Here is a 22,522-nt window from a genome sequence, read left to right as displayed (position 1 = left end):
AATTTTGTGACGTTCCTTCTATTTACTCGTGTTGTCGTTATTCAAAATCATTCGATACAAATTAAAGAGTTAATATTATTTTAAATGACACCACTTTTACTAATTTTTTTGTCCCAATTGACTTTTAAGTAAAATACAGGGTTGCTCAGAATTAAAGTCCACCTAACTTCAACGTCATAAATTTCAAGTATTGTGTATAGAGATTTCATCAGTCAATCCATTAAAATTGCGACAGCTGTATAGATCCCCAGCCCATACCACAAATGAAGAGTTATAATGGTACGAAATAAACACTTTTTAGAACAAAATATTTCGGCCTCTTTCTTCACCACTTCTTACCCCTGCTGATGTTTGAATGCAGGTTATGGTAAAATTAGATGCAAATGCAGTTTCTAGGCTCAACAAAAATTCATGATGGCAGTCTCAGAGGTGGTATTTGAAAAATATTCATTGTGCGTATTAGTTGCAAATAAGTTGTTCAAAACAAGGCTACATTTGTGTCAGTTGTAAGGCAATATTAAAACTGTAAAAAAGTATTTATACATACTCTAATTTTCACAAACTTAAACTGTAAGTACCGGGCCTTCAGAAAGTCTGGAACATAATGAACGTTGAACAAATAATTACAGCTCGCAACTTTAAATGAAATTCTAAAGAATTTTTTTATTGAAACTTGTGTATTACTCATTATATAACATTATTTATGAATCTGAGCAACTTTGACCTCAATCAGACACTCCATGCGATCCCGAAACGCATTGAAGACGTCGATCAACACTCTTTCTCAACCAATCGCTTTAGTGACTCAATACTGCCGTGACGTTGTCTACAATCCTTGCTTTCAATTTGCCAACAGATGTTGTAATCAAGGGGATTCAGGTCGGCGTTCTGTGATGGACAGTCCTTCTTTTTTTGGACGAAAAATCTTGCACAATTTTTACCATATGTGCAAATGCCCGTCCTGTTGATGGCAATAATCGTTTTTTTATTGCTTTGTGTTCTTGCAAATCTAAGGAAGTACTTTGTTTGCAAAATTATAAATTAATCCTTGCTAGTCAATCTTTGCAACCAAATTAGCTTCATTTTGTGAACTTCAGATCAAAAAATGCCGAGCATCATTACTGAGCTGGATGTATTGTGGTGGACACTTCTTGGAGGTTGCGGTTGACTTCTCCAAAACATAAGACCCGATCATTTTGCCTATTTTACACGGGATCCATTGTAAATGTCCGAGAAGAAAAAAACTCGCTTTCCGTGATACCTCAGTTCATTGCAAAGCTTTTTGCACCGATCAAATTGTAATTTTTGTTATTGTTGAGTGAACTTTTTTTACAGCCTTGGACAGCACAGAACGGCTCACTGACCGATTTTTTACCAATTCTGTCATCATCTTGTTAGGATTTTTCAAAAATGTTTTTTTACCATTTTAGGCTTTAATTTGATCGGCCGTCCGCTTCGATGACAATTATTGATGTCTTCACCATTGTTGACCAAAACCTTGACCATCTAGACATTGGTTCTGTAGATATTAAGGTTCTATATAATATCAGAATTCCTACATTATCCAAATTTTACTTCATTTCGTGAAAATTACTGTCATATATATTCGTATTAATTTTTCTTTGATGTTAGGGTCTCCAAGGGTTCATTTTTAATTTCAAATATTTATGGTTTCTACCTTATGAATTTAACTGTTTCCATACCCTTTAAATTTATTTGATATTCTAATTCATTATCTTCATGCATAACTAAAATATATCAAATTTCTGGGCTAAAAATTACCATTATGAAAATTATAACACTCATGATGTTGTTAGGATTATTTGTAACCAATGTCGATGAAAAGGATGGAAAAAACAAAACTATATCAGTTAAATTCTACATATTTACATTTTCAAAGAATGACTGGGACATTCATAATGTTAGTTTTTATGCAACTTCTGTATACACTACTATTGTTCTAATTCCAATCAGCATACAGTGATAAAATCATAAGCCATGACTCTTTACATAAGAATTTGATGAACCTTCATCTGAGATAAAATATCTTATCATATTTTTACATATGTACAACCCATACAGGACATGACAATAAAAAATTTTTGGGGATAGATTTAACAAAAAAATTATATCTAAGTCACAAATGACCAATAAGTCAATAAGTTTGAAAGGTTTAAAGACGAAGTCTTTTCTAATTTAGAGCCTATTTGTTCTATATTTAGATCTTTAAGCTTATTAAAAAAAGGCTCTGTAGTCGCCTCAGGCGATTAAGAAAAAGATTGATAAACATTAAGGGGGCTCTTTACCTCCGATTAGAACAGTTTATAGGTGGTTTCAAAGTAATTCAGAGTAGCCATATGGGCACAAGTGACGCTGATCGTTCTGGACACCCTATTGAGGTTACTACTCCAGGAGTTATTGATAAAACCCATGATATGGTGATGGATGACAGAATAACGAAGGTGCGTGAGATTACTACCATCAACATTTGGACATGACAAAGCTATTTCCGACGAAATCGTGGGAATTGTTGCAAGGACGGGTTGCAGCTGTTCCAGAAGAATCCATAGGACTTTAAGAGTCATTTTGTCACTATGAATGAAACACGGATATATCACTACTCTCCTGAAATCAAACAACAATCTTAACAATTGTTTATGAAGGGAAATCTTTGGCAAAAAACTCAACTCCACTTCCCATTCAAAACGAGAGACAAACAGAGAGAAAATACCTATTTGGCACTTTCAACGGACTTTTCAACCAACCCTCATAAATTTGGGTAGTTGAAATTATTGATAAAATTTTTGTTTTATTATTATGGAATCCTATCAGTTAAAACTAAGTATTTATTTAAGCGTTATCATATAGAGCATTTTATTGTAACTTAATCATTGTTGACATCGACAACATTGGGGGTATCAATAATCAAATGCTCATTCAGAATAATAAAAATAGTAATTTATTTAATTGTCTAAATTGTACTTCAATCTTTAAAATAACAAAAATATTTTTTCTAATGTTCAGTAAAATATATTTCAGAGTTAAATCCTTGTATCCTTAAAAAATATATTATGATATTCTTTTTTACAAAGTGTACACCAGCGTTTTGCAAACTTTTTTCAGTCAAGGTACCTTTGAAAAGTGTATAAAAACTCAAAGCATTAATTTTAAAATATGATAAAAAATGACACTCCATAGCCTAAATGCAAAGGTTCCAATTATTCAGACGAAATAGTAATAAACGGAGTATAATACGATCTGTAAAAAGTAATAACTTTAACTTTTAAAAACATAGGTTTACAATGAGCTTTTCAAACTTTCTTCACAGTCCAAGCGATAAAATACAAGAATCCAATAATAAGACCAGGAAAACTTAATTTAAGTGCACGAAGTAGGCTGAGGCTCTATTTCTTATTGAATCATGTCCAGTGTTTTTAGGGCTTTTCTTTTTAGAAAACGATCTGTCATGCGATTGTTAGTTCCTTATTCTTTTTTAAATCAAATGTATTTTTGAGTTTAAATGATGAAACAATATGATGTGCTCTGGAGTTTTGGTGATCCCAATGGGCTATGGAAATGACAAATTAATAATAATGGGTATTTGAGTCAGATTTGTACGGTTAATTTATATATTTAAAAACAATAAAATGAATTTAAAATTTTATCATTTCATTTTGTAAAAATAATATATCATTATATTCAAATGTATATATATATATAAAATGGTAGATTTTTTACACATTAAATGTCCAAATATGTATTTTTTTTTTTGGGGGGGGGAACTCTTGACACGATTAGGGACATCCTAGTGTGCCCACTTTGAGAAACGTTGATGTAGACACTAAATTAACTATTATACATATTTTTTAGGATCATATATATTTTTCTAATTATCCTACTTTTACCCTTCTTAATCGATCCGAAACAAGATTAATAATAAAAATTTCCCTTTTTTTAGTAGTCTTTATATAAGTTTGATTAAATTCAAACATCATTTTCTCGTTCTTTTAATTGTTGTAGTATTCTAAACAGTGTTGAGTCTATTTTAATTTAAATAACTAATCCAGATTTTTCTAGGAAATTTTTTCATTGAATGTAGTAAAAATATCAACTCAATGTTCCAAATATAACTTCACTTTTGGTTTACAATGTATTTTGTGACGTCAGTAAAAATGCTCAATAATTAAGTGTTGACTTATAAGCTTATGATAATACACTATTGCCATATAAGACTTATATCTAGGTCGTTTCATCTTTTCGAATTTCGTTTCAACTGTTAATATTTGTAAGTATATTATTTATGTATTAGACAAAATATTGTATTTTCCCATTAATTGTTTGAGAATTTCTTTAAAATAATGTAATTTGATTTTTTAATTATCTAAAACAAACACATGATGCATTAAAAAATTACTTAAATAGAAAACTGAAATTAGAAAATGCATATATTTGTAGTTATGTTGTAGGTAAAAGATGTTTTTACTTACAGTCATGAGTTAAATAAATATTTTTAAGAAAATTGCATGAGTAATTAGTTTATTTTTACATAAATTTTATCACATAATATGTATAAAGTGATGTTTTAAAATGTTTAGTAAATTAAATGGCTATTGTAAGGGGGGCTGACAAAAAAAATGTGTCTTTCGAAAAAAAATACCTTTCATATTTTTGTTGTGCCTGAAAAACAGAGTAAATCAGACAGAAGGAATTCCAACCTGTTTCTAAACAGATTCAAATGATGTATTTAATTATTCCAGCGCATTTTAACAATATTAAAAAAGAGATAATACAATATTAATTTATTTTTAGTCAGTCCGTTCGGGACCAAGGGTTGTATGTCAAATTAGCTTAGATATTCACTTTGAAGTCAAAGTAAAGTCGATTAAAATTCATTACAGAACTCATCAAGTTATATAAATAGCATTACTTTTTTGTATATTTTGTTCCACACTCCTGGATTAAAAAAAGATCAATGTACTTCTGAGGGAATAGATTTTTACCAATTGGTGCATGCCCCTATTCTGAGTATCAAGGACCCATACTAACTTGGCAGTTGCTAATAGGGTGATACTGATTTAATGGCCCATTACACAGGGTAACAAAAATCCTTGGAGATGCATATTTAAAATATATATTTATATATCTTTCTTTAAGTTATACATTGAATAGCTATGATATTCCTCATCACTATATATTATTAAGAATTTATACAAGAGTGTCATCATTTTTATCATTTCCTAGCCTAAAAATGGAAATATATTGAGTTAAGGACAAGATACAGAATTAATAAAACCACTTATTAAATCATAAAAAAATACATTTACATTAGTTTATTAATCCTACTTTTAATTTAAGAATTGGTTTAAGGGTAAAAAATGACTATGAACAGTTATAGTCCCAAATTAGTATACTCTCAGATATTTCAGAATTAAAATGACGGAGACTAGTTTTAAATTCTGCCCTCAAAGATAAATTCCTTTTTGGCTTGATTTTATTTGTACAAAATGAGAGTTCCCCTATGTTATTTATTAAGTTCCTAATAAATACTCAATGTATAATTAAATAGCAGTAATACTTATAAAATTGTAAAACCTCATTAGCAGCTCTGCCTTAGTCATGCACATGCTCTCATTTAGTTACTTTCTACCTCTTGAAAAAGGAGGATACATGTCACTGCACAATGTAAATGCTGTCTCATCTTTAACTTGTATTATAGAACATTTCCATTGACATCATCTATTGCATAAAAATGGAAAGAAACGCTATCTTAGGGTCTCAAAGTTGATATGTTTATTATATAAATTGGAGAAATTTCAAATAAATATGGATGAAACTTTATCAAATGTCTTCGTAAAGTCTTTTTTTTATATTTAAGACTTAACATTTTAATAGAATACTACTTGATACAAATGATAAACACTGATACTTTGATTAAATTTAAGTAAATTGTAATGAAAATTCCAAAAAAAAGGCTAGAGTTGTAAGATTTATATATTTTTTTGATAGATTAGGGACAAGAAAATTAGGAAAATTAAAATTTTAAAATATTATCTTTTTTTTCTTCATTAAAATAGTTCATTTCTATCTAAAAAATAAAAATAAGATCATATGCATAATTACATATTTTTAATAGATATTAGGGTCTGACATACATATAATAAAACCTAATATTAGAGGAATATATTTTTGATATTTAGTAATTTTTTAAGTCCTTTTATTTGTTGGTCCCATTTTGACGTCCAAAAATTTACTATTTTTTAAAATAATAATGCAAAAACGGTTTTAATTGTTATAAAGCTTGGCTTTTTAATCCCTCTAAATGACCAACATCAACAATGTTGACGTCACGTGAAACCAAGAGACTCTTTTTACCTTTGTTAATAATGTTGTTCATCATTTTCTTATAAATTTTTTTGAGTTTTTTGTGAACAGCTTTGGATTTTGAATTTTTTTCCCAAAAAAGTTATTTTTGAATATCTTTGGATTTCTGAAAAAAAAAATTAAATATCAAATAGAATTTGAACTTTTTTTTTTCAAAAAGATTTTAATTTTTGGATCTTAAAAAACAATAAAACAACATATATATAATTAATCTTTTGGACGCCCCTATAGCAATACGGTATTTTTAACTATTATTTAAAATGTTGGAAATGAATTGGAATCGATATCGGGAATTTTTACAAGAATTGCATCGGAATCGGCATCCGGATTTTTTTTTTTTGGAATCTTCTCATCAATAAATGAAATATAATTATTTTTATTTCCGAATACCTAACTAGGAAAAATATTTTCAATATAACCTATTTATGGTATTTCATAACTATATAAAAGACCTTTTCAACATCTATCTTTTTCATGCAAAAGTAGAAATACAACCTGTTAGAAATTCCTCCGTGACTCATCAAGTACAACAAAGATCAACTTGTGATAGTTGGTTTATTAATTAACTACATTTATTGATATCAAATAAAATAACTAGTAATCATTGTTTATTATAATATAGTTCCATTTTTTAGCTAAAGTTGTTTGTATGATAAATATGGGTAGTAAGATTTTAGCTTATTTTTAAAATTTGAGAAATGTTAATCTTCAAGGGTAGTTAATTTTTCTTTTAATGCTACAAACATCTTATATAAAATGTGAACAGTTTTGAAAAATATTGAGAGACAGCTGAACGGCTCCAAAGTTTTGAAATGTTATAATTAAAAATAATTATTATAATATTTTGACCTCAATTTCATCCAAGCACTTCGTGGTACAAGAAATCTTATGACACAAGAAATGTAGATGAATAAACTTGCAATCTAAAATATTAAGTAGTTTTTCTACTTAGATTTGGCTTTAATTCGTCATAAAGAGAAAATACTCCCTTAACCTGAATTTTTTCAATATGCCCATCTGTCTCCTCGTCAAAAGAAATTATATCCATTTCGACTATTTTGTTTCCCAAATCATTAGAAATTGTCAATTTATTGCTGGAAGTAGATATAAGACGTTAAATTACTATAAATTTGATCTTTTCCTGACCTTTTATCACCCTTTTTTCATAAAAACACATTTATAAACTAAATTCCTCATATATTTCTAAAGCCTTCGTAGTAGTCGTAGTTAAGAACTATTATGGACTAAGTTCAGTTGACAATTATCATTTTAGACCAATTTTATTATTGGGTAAAAATAAAAAATTTATCACAACCTAAAAATATTATATTTTTTGTCAATGATGAAACTTTTATATATTTTCCTAAATTATTATTAATCTAAATTTGGAATATAACATAATAAACTTTTAGTAATTTATATTGTACATATGTTTTTAAATTATAATTTCATTGAATTAAGGACATATAAACTTGGATGATCTTCGACCACTTGGTGGAGGAATTGATGCTGGGATTCGTCAAATGTTAGTAAATCCCTTTAATGAGACCATATCATTAGCTTGTCAGTAGTAATCTCGATCAAGTCATAAGTCAGAATCGGTGTCAAAAAATGTATCTTGAAGGTGCAAAATTTGAAACAGTTTCTTTTATTTTTTTGCCCGAAATCTTCCAAGTTTTTGTATTTTAATTCATTGACACAAATGATCGTTTTTTTAAGCTTCATTAATCAAATTTTGCAAGGCTTTTACTAGACTTCTTTTTGATTATGAACTTAATGCACTGTCAAATAGAGCTAATCCAACAAGTTCCTCGGAGAAGTACCATAGTGCTTGAATATTTTTTTTTGATACTGACTTTGATACGTGTGAATTAATAGAAGAATACTAAAGGAGGGATTCCATTAAATTCAGGTCATTAACAGGTGCACTTAAGGCTTCAAGAGCAGACATATAGACTTGAAAATGCACTCGCACTATAAACGCATAAATATTGCACAATCTTATTTCCTCTATGTCTGTCAATTGGAATTGAGATCAAAACATCTAAATTTTTAAGTATAAAAAACTTTTAATAACCATTGGGCGTGTTTTATAGGAGCAGTTGGCATAAATTTTACACCTCTTGGATGGTCATCACCGAGGGAACTAACTCTCACGTTAAGGAATTCTTGAGGGTCGTGTCGAGGAAGATGTATTTCCTTACATTTCTGGACATAATCAATTGTTAAGATTGTGGAAAAGAGACAAATTATATAGGAAAAAGATCAGGTAAAAAAAAAGATAGGTGGTCTATCAATGGGAAATGAGCGATGTTTACTTGGATTAATTTATAAACAAAGCGACAGAGAATGGCGCTGTCCTTCAAAAGACCAAACAACTCACTGAATAATAATATTATATTGTATTAAACATACCTGTGTGTCATTTACAGAGAGGAGCCAAAGAAAAACTAACATTACGTTCCCATTTACAGGCTGGCACACCATTAGATTGCTCATTTCATGTTAATTAATTTAAAAATACATAACATACGTAAGTTGTAAATATTTTTTTATTAGTTACATGTTTACTGATTTGTTTACTACTATAGGTAAGTACAGTTGCTTCATTTTGATATTAATAAATCTATTATCAATTAAAATACGTCAAAAGTGTCTCAAAAGGTCAAGTAATTTAGTTCAAAGGAAAGCTTAATTTTTTCTAGAGAGGTAGGAGCATCAATTAATTTTTCATGTGGACAATGCCCTACATGCCGCTCCTCTGAATATCTACTTGTTAGTGAATATACTTAAAAGACTATCAATTGCATAGGACAGTGGCTCTCAAACAAAACTCAACGGAGTCCTTGTTGCCTCCGGTGTATCCTTAAAATTCGGTTGAACATATTTAAAAAAAATTGTTTGACAAAAGATACAATAGGGCTCAACAGTAGGATGATGCAGTTGCCCCCAAAATTGGAAGTCCTTGTCAGAATCCCCAAAACCCAATTTTAGTACTGTATCTAAGTAAGTAAATTACAATTGCAACATCTAAGCCAATATGATGAATTTTTACCTCTAGCACAATTGCAATTTCTAAACACGTATGAAGGAAAAAAATTTATGTGTTATTTTAAAATATTTTATGCAAAACAAAAAAAAAAAGATTAGAATGTTTTATAAATTTTTTTGTAACTCTTTGTAGAGAGCAATAAATGATCGAGCCTAGACTTTTTATTCAATATAATATCTATTATTAATCTTCAGTACAGAAAATAAAACAATAAAAACCTGTTTTCCTTTGTTTTCTTATTAATTATCCGTTTAATATAATATAAATTTAAATTAAGAAAGTAAATATTTTATTATTATTCTTAAAAGAATAATAATCAAATTTAGAGTGGTTCAGCCCCCCGCCCCCTCCCAAATAAGTAAGTCAGTAGTAACTATTTGAAATAATTTTTTTATTTTATTTCAAATAGTTACTACTGATTGATGAAGTGAGATTCCCCGGGCACGCTTTGTTCTTTAGTAGTATTGGTCAATATTTGTGTGTTAGGATAAAATATTTTTTAACCTTAGTTATTATTTTGTTGTAACATAAAATATTCAATTATCCATTTCTGGACAAATGACTAAAATTGAAGAAGAAAATATCCTTCAGCTTTACAAAATGTTCTTCACTGATACTTTTGTTAGAGGGGATTGTGAGGAACTAGTAATGCTGGTAATTCTCTGCATAAGTGAGGAAAAAGAAAAAGGATTGACAGTTCATCTGACCTGGTGGTGCCTTACACAAAGCTTATTTAAGCCATAAAGATCGATCTACTACGCAAAAAAATAGTTCTAGCATTACTAAGTGTGGTATATTTGTGATTGGACAGCAACAAAAACTAAATCGCTTTGTACACTTTTTTATTTCTCTGGTTACCTTTCTTGCTAGTTTACAGCTCCAATTCTTTCAGCAGCAATTTTGAATGATCTCATGCCAGACAATAACTTGATCAGTTATATAAAGATCTATAAAACTTGTTTAGATGCAGCAATCAAGGCATTCTCGGCACATTAGTAGTACTTAACTCAAGAACTTGTACCATTAGCATTATTGTTTGATCAAGTCAGAAATGACATCAAAAGATACATGGTATCGAAAATACTTACTTTAAGACTCTACAGCAAGAGAAATGGCTCAATATATTCCTTTGAAATGAAAGAAACAGAAAGCAATAAAAGTAGCTTTATAATCAAAAATTGACGAATGATCTATGTAATTTGTATGTGTAAAATAATTACTAATTTATTTATAAATTTATATAAAGATGATAATATGTAAAAAAGAAAAACTATTATTATTTTTATTCTTCTTTTCTGAACTGAAGCTTAATAATGTCTTATTCATTTAATAAACGGTCTAGATGCGATCACTTATTTCTTGATACAATTAAGGAAAGTGAAATGAAAAAAAAAGTGTTATAAAACAAGTTAAGGTTTTTAACATGTTTTTATTAAATAATAAAAAAGTTTTGCTTCATACACGTTAAGCAAATGCAATTGTACTAGAGGTAAGCGTTATCCAAATTTGCGAAGCTTTTGTATTTGTGTTCTACTGCCTAGCTTTAGTACCCAAAATAGGTTCTGCTGTTTCTGATAATGTTGGGGCAACACCCTACTCTACAGTAATGAAAAGACTTGGGATTAAATTCTTTATATTATAAAGTCATGATTCCTAACCGGAGCTCCTCTAGGTTATCAAAGTCATTTCAAAATGTATTTTAAAAAAAAGGTCATCAAATATTGTCTAAAAACAAAAGCTATATTTGGAATAATAAAAAAAGTATATAGTATGTAAATTGGGGCAATTAGCCGTCCAGGATTAGAAGAGCACACTTGCAATTCTTAAAATGTTACTAAAAATAAGAGACCCTCCAAGATATAAGATCATAAAAGATATTTAAAGTATATGCGGGTAATATTATACTTCTGCTTAAAAAAACGGTATCAAGAAATGTATTTTATTAAAAAAAAACGCTAATCCCAAAATATTCGTGCTGAATTAATTTCTCCCTTCAAAAAATATTCATAGAGGCTCTACAGTAATGAAAATGCATTGACGTAATAACAGTTTTGTCATTGGAGTAGGGGGCTGACTAGAGTAACTATGGACAACTCTGTATTAATTGACAGAAAATTGCTTCTGTCCCTCTGCCCTCTGGCCACCGGCGATTGCATCCCCAAAAAATGAGGAAACTCTGGTATAATAGAACAATAAACGTTGCAATATATTTTTTCAGAATAATCATCTGTATACCTACACAATAAGGCAATAATAATATCACATAATATTCTGCAAACATGTTTCTAACATAACTGGAAATAAACACGTTTTTAACTTTCCTACATCCCTTAGGTAGGTATATTTATGGTACATATTTTGTATATTTAGATACACACGAATGCATATCTTTCATTATTCTCTATTGAGTCATCATCATATAATAAGTTATATATATCTAATATGGAGGACATACCAATAAATAGATATAAGAAACATGATTTAAGAAATGGTTCAATTTATACCTACCTAATCTTCTGATTCCTTCTCTCTCACTCAACGTCGGATAAACATATGTATTTAGATTGTATATATATAAGAACAATGGATTTAAACATCAATCTATCCTTTATTTCGATACATATGTCCTATAAAGATAATAAATATTTTTGTGTCCTATATGATTAAGAAAAAAAGAAGCAAAGAAACAATAAATGAGATGGGGATTTGTGTATTTTCATTTTATGTGTATTTGAAATATAAATGAATAATGGATTATCTCCATGATCCCTCTTTCAATTTTGCTGTACAAATGTTCTACATTGTACAATTTACCTGCTTCATTTCTGTTTATATGTTGTGCGTCCGTCCCGGGCGCACACCCAAGGACGCAAATAACTCCATAGATGATTATCCTAGAGAGATTGTATTACTGCTGTAATGCTAGAATTTTAAATTAGAACGGTTTGTCCAAATTGGATAATTGGAACCGAATTTATTACAGTAAAACCAACATTTTTAAAACCTTAATATTTTGGGCTATGGAAATGGGTCCTTTTAGCTCGTTGGATCTACATTTGGGGTGTCTTCCATATATATGGCAATAAACGTGCACAAAACACTGTTGACTCTTTTTGATATTATATTCTCCAGGCAGTGGTTAACATGGACAAAGAGTTCCCCATCAGGGCCAGGTTGGAGGCTGTGTTTGAGGCTGGATGTGGTTGATTGGAGTGATTGACTTCACTATGAATCGCTACATGTAAGAGCCGATGATTTGCGAATTACTGAATTAATTTTGAAAAATAAACTGTAAAATACATTATGCTTAAATTTTTCTGATTTAAAATTCCCACCCTATACGAATTTCGTTTTTGTAGAATTTTGACACAACCCTAAGGTTTTTTTTATTTAAAATTAGAATATTTATCTAATTTTTACGAATTTTTTAAATTGATATTTTTAAGTTTTTATTAGACATATACATGTAAATTCACTTCAATTTTATTTATTTCCTCCAAGACGTTTTCATATATTGTTGTATCCCTCTTTGGGACTGACGACAGTCTTTGATCTCGAATAAGAACGCTGAAGCGTTGAAAATGTTAGTAACTTACCAAGAAATGGTAGAGTTTGATGTTGATAGTCCACAAACTTATTTTAAGGGACTCAATTTTCTTTTTGTTTTGTAGTTAGATACTTTTTAATTTGGTATTATCTTTTGATTTGCACTTGTCAAAGTTACCGTATGCAATTTTAAAAACTGAATTATGATGACTTGTGACTTTTTTTATTCATATCTTGATTATTTGTCAGAGACTAATATTATTTACATAGTTAATTTTATTTACTCTCCGTACAAAAGTCAGTTTTAGGATTGTTCTTTTTGAGGTTTTTCAATATTTTTTTCCGACTCACATCTTGTCTTTTCCAACTCTGATATGCGACAACCTAAAAAAAAGATAGCTTCTATTTTATAATTTAAGGCATTTTTTGTTTCATTTGTCATCAAATAAATGTTCTTTATATTTTTTTTAAATGACCTTTTCGGAATCCCCTTTCCTTTTTACCTCTCGAAATTTAGTTTAATGACCTTTTTTTTTTAGAAAATAATATTTATATCTATTTAAAAAAAATAATTTTTCTGTACAAAAATATATCTTTTTTAAATCACTGCAAAAATAATCAAAATGTCAGCGTGACTTGCTATTTTTTATGACTCAGATACGCTATGGTGAGTGTAAGATCCCTTTCTTCCCGTTGCAAATCCTCTGTTTCTTCCTATTGATAATAAATGAATTATTTTTCCAATGTAACACCTCTAAAGTTGGATTGATTACCTTTCAGAAAAACATAATTTTATCAATTTTTTTATGAGGCAAAATGTTTGCAACACTTAAGGGTCCCATTTTTTGGTTAAATAATTTATTCACGCACGAAATTTCATAGGCAAAACATTGTCAAATTGCTTAAATCGAGATAAATAGCATCTATACATGGGCATTTACTCCATGCTTGATAAAAAAAGTTAAAAGTCCTAGTCATCAAATTAAAAAATAATGTATTATTTACAAAAAAAAGAAAAAATATATATATTTATTTTCCTATCAGTATAAAATAATAAAAAAGGTGTATTAAAGTAAATATTCTTGAAAAAAAAGGACTCTGCGGAAATTATTTTCTAAAAAAAGAAGGATAAATATATTTTTTCAAAAAAAATATCCGACATTAAAGTCCATATATAACCTTACACCTACAACCCTGTTTACAGTGTTTACTTGTGATGAGGACAAGGCAATAATTAAATATTCCTTAGATTGTTAAAAATAATTGACTTTTTCACGAAAACCACTTTTTGATAAAATGGCACAATATAAATTTGAGATTTTCATAGTAATTGCAAGAGATAGTACTTGGTATTGAGTAATTAGCATTGGCAAATGGACAAATTTTTCTTTAATAATATAGAATATAACTCTCCAAGAAATTCTCAGTGTTGCACTTCGTTTTTCATGAGCACACTCACACGTAGCTACTCAATACTTATATCAATTCATATGGCAGGTTCTCTCCTCAAGAATGAAAACATAATAATATGGGTTTGAGAAAGAAAAAATGGACATGTTGGGATGTCTGATGAGTACTTTAGTCTTAAAAGCGCATATGAGTTATGATGATAAACATAAGATACCAATATCAAAAACAAATAGTAAAAGTGCTCTTGTTATATGCAGACGCCTCAAATATTTGATTAATACAACGACATTGTTATTTCTTAGATCAAAATATGTTTATGATAAACATCATGGATCACTACATGCAATGCACCCAGTGACTTGTTGTTATAGAATTCAGACAATCACACAGACAAACTCTTACTTTATTAATATAAACGACTTCTAAAATATAACAAATATGCAATTTTAGTACATGAAAATGCAACAATAGCTTCAATGTATAGTTGGTAATTAATGATATTGTAATTAAAAAAATGAGTTTAAAAGAAAAAAACCAATCCAATTATATAGGTTAACATTTGTCCAAAATTGCAATATAATGTGTAATTATGTAACTTTGTAACTTTACATATACCTAAATAAGTCAATGTATTGATTCTTTAATTGTATAAAACGAGTCTATTATTAAAGTATTTTAAAACTGAAATAATGTTCTTAAAATTAAATTGACTAATCTAAGAATTTATGGCAAATGGTTCAACTACTACATCCAGATAGAACAAATTGCAAAATGGGATGGAATACCTTAAATCATGATTTTTGTTACATTAGTTATAACAAGTATAGTGCAATGATTTAAATGCCATTAAATGATCAATAGAAGATGTAGGCTTTGCCTTTTCATTTGAATGGTACAAATTGATTAGTATTATGAGGCACATTACAAAGTACAAAATGCCCACAGTTATGCTACTATAAATAATTTATAAATTATATTAGAAAATATATTATAAATTAGTATCACTTTATTGCATTGAAATGCTGTGATAATCTCAATATAAGTATCTCTTCAATAAAAAGGTAGTAGGTGGTATAATTAAAAAATACTTGTTAAGACGAAGATATTGCAACTTGTACAATCTATTTCAACGATTGTAACATTTACAACACCTATATTGGGACAGATTGGTTAAATTAACTGATTTTAGAGTGTTTGATAGTAGTTGGTAATCGGCCAAAAATAACCAAAATTTACCCATTATTTTGTATCTAAAAAATAAAAACCAATTAAATTACTTACCCTTTGGAGAAAAACTGACCATTTTAATTAGTTGATTATCTTTGCTCAGGCTTAATAATTGTTTTCACTAACAATGAATTCATACAATTTAACGGCAGAGGGGGAGACTTGACCTCTAAACTTGGGGCTCATATATATATATATATACAATTATTTTTTATTGTACAAGGTATTAGCACTCATGATATCCACAGGAACCTCGTAGGATATGCTCAATTGCATCATTTAAAAAAAAACAATATAAGGTGACCAGACGTCCCAAATTATCAAGGATAGTCTCCAATCAATTGTGCCACCGAAAATGTCTCCCATTTTGACACTGAATGGAAATAAGTACGCGTAGACTCAAACACCAGTTATTACGATTTACCGAATCTCTAGAAAAAAAGTCGTATAACGTACAAATGGAGCAGTGCCAACTGCAAGAATCTAGAGGCTGTAAATATTTTATTATAGAATATGACGAGATGCCAATATTTCATGGAGATGCTGGGCCAAAACAAAGTCATGTAGAAAAAAATTATTTTTGGAGATACAAACAATTCAGGATATATGATGAAAACTGAAACAAACTATTGCCATTGGCTCTGCTCAAGTAGTCTTTCTCATGTTTTCCTCTACTCTTATTCTAGCCAATCTCCTGGATGGAAGATAAATGAGAAAATTAGAGTAATGTGACCCATTTTTTATTTATTGTCACCTTTTTTGTAATAAATATCAGTTCAGAATTTAGTTGTGAATTTCAGACCAAAAAATCAATCCTAACTTGTATTTATATTTTTGTATTCCTCAGCGGCTGAATAGTTGGTGATGTCACCCATTTGTTTGCTTGTAACATTTCTATAATAAAAGATTATTAAAATTCATAAACTTGTCCCGGTTTTTTAAAATTTCATTATGATAATATTTAATTGTTTATCATTGCCGCATTGAAAATGTTTTTGATATATATCATAGCAATCTAGTCATCTTAATTTAAACATGTTTACCAAATATATTCATTTTGTATCTATAGCATGAATGTCAAAAAATATTTTATCTTTTTGACGTAATACTATATAGAGGAGACTAAATTGAAAAACAAAGGCGAGATGAAGGAAAAATTTGCTGACGAAATGATCACTAATTGTATGAATGAAATGAATTTTAACCTGTTTCTAAAAAGACACATAACGATTTATATCTTAAATAGAGGGGAAATTTATCCTTGCTTTTATTAATTCTTCAAATGATCCATGAGCAAATGCATGTGGCCTGTCAACACAAAAACAAGCTTGAATAGTTTTTCTCAACAATTAGTCTTCATTATCCGGGTTTTTCTTCAACTAATTATTGTCAATTTCTATCCACAAATATTCTGTTTAATTTTTTGAAAGGGATAAAAATTGTATTTAAAATTAAATAGTTAGAACCTGATATATTATTTATGAAATGACATCTTGGGGACAAATTATGCGTTGTAAAGAGACCTTAAGGAACAACAAACATTCTTGGGTATCTTAAAGTTCTTAGTAATCCAAAATAGGGTCAAGTAAGGCTGGAAGTATTTAAGTAATTAAAAGATAAATTGGAAATTTTTATCTTTGCTTGAGTTTTGTTCATCCTACATAAATATACATTTTTGATAAGAAGCACTTTTCTCTGACAAAAGTTATGTCTATAATTCGAGTTATTACTCAATACATAAAAATGTTTATTTATGTACAAGATATTTGAAACCATTTGAATGCATTTAATCTTAACCATGTGGTTATTTGCAATTACTTCTTAAAGTTTTTTCCTATAGATTTCTTGTGGATTACATTCGTCAGTTTTTTATAAAATATACCTGTTTATATATATCTATTAAGGATATAGCTTTATTTAAGGCAATTGACCATTGTTTGTCGTTATTTTAAATCCTGATTAATTATATTTTCAATTAGAGTTTATTTTTCATCATAATTCCTTTGTTTTGTTTGATTTCATTTCTCTCATTTTTGGAGAGAACATCCAAGTAATACATGGTTGTTTGTGGTCGTTAATGAAGAAAATAACAAAATAAAACATTATTCAAATTATCGAGAAAACTCCTGAGTGCATTATTCTTTTAATCTATTATAATTAACCAAAGAATAAAATTTGTTTCTTTTGAAAGTAGAATTTAATAAATTCTAAGTATTTTTCACATTGTGAGAGTTTTGTTTGTAGTTACCAGTCTGAATATTGCTTGTTTGATCTCAAAAGCTGTTATCATTATACTTGATTAATTCTTGACCAGAAAACTGATCAAAGGGTTAAGTAATATCGTGCGAGTGTGGTGGTGAAAGATGATGAGCAAATCTGATGATTACCTGGAAAGTAAGGGTGGGTAACCTCATCTATCATGTGTATTGATGAAAATGTTAAAGAAAGAAACCGAAAATCAAGAGGGTAAACCTGACAATTTGAAGATTGAGAAGGAGTAGCTTAGCTGTCATGACGCTTCATTGGATCAGCTAAAATCAGCTGTGACGAGGGAAAAGGGGAATAAAGAAATAAACAAAGACATAGGCACGATGTTGACCCTCTATTCTACTCTGAGTTCAACAAGGACTTAACATTATGACTCCTCAAGGTTACTCTTACTCTCTATCTTTTATGAGGACACACAAATGTTGAATGAGTTTTCGAAGATAATTGAATGTAGTAGCAAGGAACGTTTACTACTAAAACGTTATATAATAATGACAACTGCTGAGGAAAAGAAAATAATTATATTTTTTAGATTACCAATTAAAAAGAACAAAAAAACAAACAAAACAGGGGAAATAAAATTTACAAGACTGTTTCATTACTAATCATGCGTGTTCATGTAATTTATTTCGAAGGATTTTGCATAATATAAACTGCAAATTTCCGAAATTCTCCTTTTCAAAAATTAATTCGTACTGTGATTTAAAATGTATCTTCTGTGGGGAATACAAACTGCAACTATATTATTTTTCGTAAATGTAAAGTTTTACTTGTCATAGAATTTTCATGGCTGTAGTTGTATAAATACATCATTGTCATAGAAAGTACACAATCTAAAATCACATGCTTCAAGTTATTGTTTATTATTTGTTTGAATGCCATCAAAAGTGAACGCTGTCAGTGAATTTGTAAAATTGAGAAAATTGGTCATTGTTATGGGATACATAATTTTATATGAAAATTCCTCAATTTAGCTAATATAAAAGCTATGAACTGTATTCTACTCTCTGTGGGTCTTTTTCTTCGTTAAAGGATGTAAAATTTTGTCTAGCTGAGTTTAAATAAGGTCGTACAAGATGCCAAGACGAGTGCTGTAATGGTCGACCACTTTAGAAATTATGCAAACAATCCCTAAAGTGTCACTGGGTGTTGCGTTTACAAACACCCGAATAAAAATAGTGTGGTGTAGAAGGTTCAATCAGGCGTTTAGCGAAGTTTCACAGCAATAAAGTAAATTTTTTATAGGTCGTTTGGGTACTTCTAGGAACGTCCTCAAATGTCCTATAGCCTTGAAATTTTAAATTTTTTCAAAAAAAACAACAACAACCGTGATTGGGATTTAATATCATCTGTATACGACATCTTACAGATTTTGAGATGAATGTACACATTTAGCTGTACAAATTTGTAAATACTCTTTAAATTTTATATAAATTATAAAGAAAATTCAGTATTTATCTGTCTAAAAAAACGATAATAATAATTTTTTTAAATATAGTCTTCTGCCTAAATGTCTATTTTATAGCGTATCACAGCCAAACAAATTTATTTGGGGCACGTTGTAAGTCTAGGACTGGTAAAGAGCTTACATTGAACATCATTTAAAAAATAAGATTATTTCTAAGATAAACTATAGCATTGGGCTTTACGGACACACCCCTTGAGAGGAAGGGGCGGGGCTATAAATTTAGCAACTATCTTCATATTTCACGACATAATTTTCATCACTACAATTAGAATTATAAATAATAAATGGCCCTACAAAAAATCAGTAAAAGTGTTTTGCAAAAATGTATTTACATTTATCAAGATTATGAAAGAAAACGCCTATTTGATTTTTGTAGGATATGCTCTTTTTCTCAATAAGGAGATATGCTGCCATTTATGAATGCAAATATTCATTCATACATATTAGACTGTTCCGTTGTTGGGCTAATATTTTTTTCCTCTGCAGATTTACTTTCTCTGGTGTGGACAAAGGAAAAATGTACTTTGGACAAGTTTTAAGGCCTCTCAGATCATTTTTGTTCTGAATTTAAAAATTAAAAAAAAAAAAATGTTCCAAAATTAGTTTCAACAGCTTGAACATTATTCTTGCGTAGTATTTTCGATCTTTATAGAATAAAGAAGTTTAGACTTCCACCTTGCTTTGTGTAAGGCACCAAGTCAGATGAGCCGTCATAACTTTTTTCTTTTCCCTCACTTATGCAGAGAATTACCAGCATTAATAGTTCCTCACAATCCCCTTTAACAAAAGTATCAGTGAACAACGTTTTGCAAAGATGAAGGATATTTTCTTCTTTGATTTTAGTTTTTGTCTTTTCATGGATAATGGAATCTTTTATGTTACAACAAAATAATAACTTAAGCTTAAAAATATTTTACCCCAACACACAAATATTGACCAATACTACTAATGAACAAAGCGTGCCCAGTGAATGCAAATTTGTCAATTACTTGAAACCACGAAATAATAACTTACAAACTACACAGTAAAATTTGACATATATATATGTGTTCAACTCATGTTATTGCAGTTCTAAAGAAAATGCCATCTGATTCCGATGATGAATTATAATTCAGGGAGGGAGAAGCTGCAACACTCTAAATATTTACATTTTAAATTTATATTATATTAAAAGGATAATTAATAAGAAAACAAAGGAAGAAAAGTTTTCCTCTTGTTATTTTTTGTATTGGAGATTAATAATAGATATTATATTTAATAAACGGCCTAGGCGCGATCACTTACTAAATTTTAAAATCATCATAATGTTTTTTGTTGACAGAAATATTTTATTGTGAAACATGTTTTTAAAATAACGCACAATTTTTTTTTGCTTCATACGTGTTAAGAAATTACAATTGTGCTAGAGGTAAACGTTAACCAAATTTGCTAAAATTTTGTATGCATTTTCAACTTACCTAGTTGCAGTACCAATATTAGGTTCCGTTGTTTTTGAGAAGGATTTCTAATTTCGAGAACAACTGCCTCACCCTAATGGATATATTCAATGATTTTGGCTTCCCAGTTTAATCAAATTTGATATTCCTCCTTTTTTCAATAACTATCACTTCAACTAGGATTCAAACTTGCTATGTTTGATAAAATTGCAAATCATTGAGCAAATTTTAGCAATTTAAATGGTGTTTATCTCGCCCATAATAGACTATAAAAGTCTCAAACTGTGTCAACGTCAGATTTGATTTTTTTAGAAGAAAAAGTGTATGTGCCGAGGAAACAAATATAAACCCAAAAAATGGAGCAGCCTAATACATATATTTAACATATAAAAAATGGGTTCTCCACCCATTTTGAGATTTTTTATGATTTGTAAGAAGGTAAATTTGGGAGATGATTATCATTTAAGCATTGATTTCCATAAAGACCTCCGAAACATTTTATTTATTATTTGATTGCTCTTATGAATTATTGTAATAATTGACTGTTATTAGAAAAATACGTTGACACCCATTACGTGGGTATTAATTAGCTCTATGTGTATTATATGTTATAATTCATTGGAGTAAAGAGTTTATTTCAATTCTTTGAATAGCTGCATTGCAAATATTTCGGATTTGTATATTTATAAGAATTAGTTGATTGCATGTGATAAAAAAGTGACTATAAATATTAAATTCTTATTAAAATAATGTCAGTCATAAATGAAAGTCATATTTGATTCATACATAACCATCATTTTTCATCCAAAAAGCGCAGAGGAAAGTGTGACTACTTGACTGGAAGTTAAATTATTTGCAAATTACTCAGCTTGAAAATGTGAAATTGAGACATGAATATATAATTTTTGGCACATATTTGAAATCATAGTTGATGTTATTTTTTGCTATAATATCATTTTTAGTGTTGGCAAACTTTTTTCTCTACTTTTCATATCCATGGGACATATTGAAAGTAGTGAGTAGTGATTATCAATAAATATAATTGGGAAAAAGGATTTCTTACAATTTTAACTTTGATGAGAGGATCATCGACGTATCTCAATGGACAACACACTTAGAAAAAATTACTCTCTTAAGTTGAATTTGTGTAGGTTCTATAGTCGTCTGTCTCTCCCAAGAAAGGAAATAAACTTAATGTATATAGACTTCAAACACAATTCTTAGGTCAAAAGAAGTAATTTTAATCCAAAACAGATTTCAGTTTTTGAAGCATATTTTCTATTTTGATGGAGTTAATTCTAAAATTTAGTTATTGAATGCATCAACGGCATCTTCTGTTGATGAAAACAAATGACAACATAATTTATTTATATTTATGGGAATACAAAAAATATTGAGTGATAAATCAGGGTTTTACGATGGATGATCCATCAATTCGATGTTTTGACTATCCCAAAAGCTATTTGTTTAAGCCCAAATATGAGAACTTGCACTGGCATGATGAAGCATGAATCCCTTATTTTTCTATTTCTTAGGATTTCTTGGAAGACTTCCGGAAGGCAAATGGTCGTGTATCATTCCTAATTAACTATTCTACATAATTCTACTATAGCTACGTGACCTGTCAAGCCGAAAAATTAAGCAACCATCTGCCTTAATGTGCTTCTCCCATGAACAAATTTTGTTGGATTTGGCACATCTTGAAAGACCCATACAGTCGATTGCTGTTTTGTT

This window comes from Lepeophtheirus salmonis, chromosome 2 (genome assembly GCF_016086655.4).
Source record: "Lepeophtheirus salmonis chromosome 2, UVic_Lsal_1.4, whole genome shotgun sequence".
Classification (NCBI taxonomy): Eukaryota; Metazoa; Arthropoda; class Copepoda; order Siphonostomatoida; family Caligidae; genus Lepeophtheirus; species Lepeophtheirus salmonis.
The sequence above is the reverse complement of the archived record's forward strand: the minus strand, read 5'-3'. Positions refer to the sequence as shown.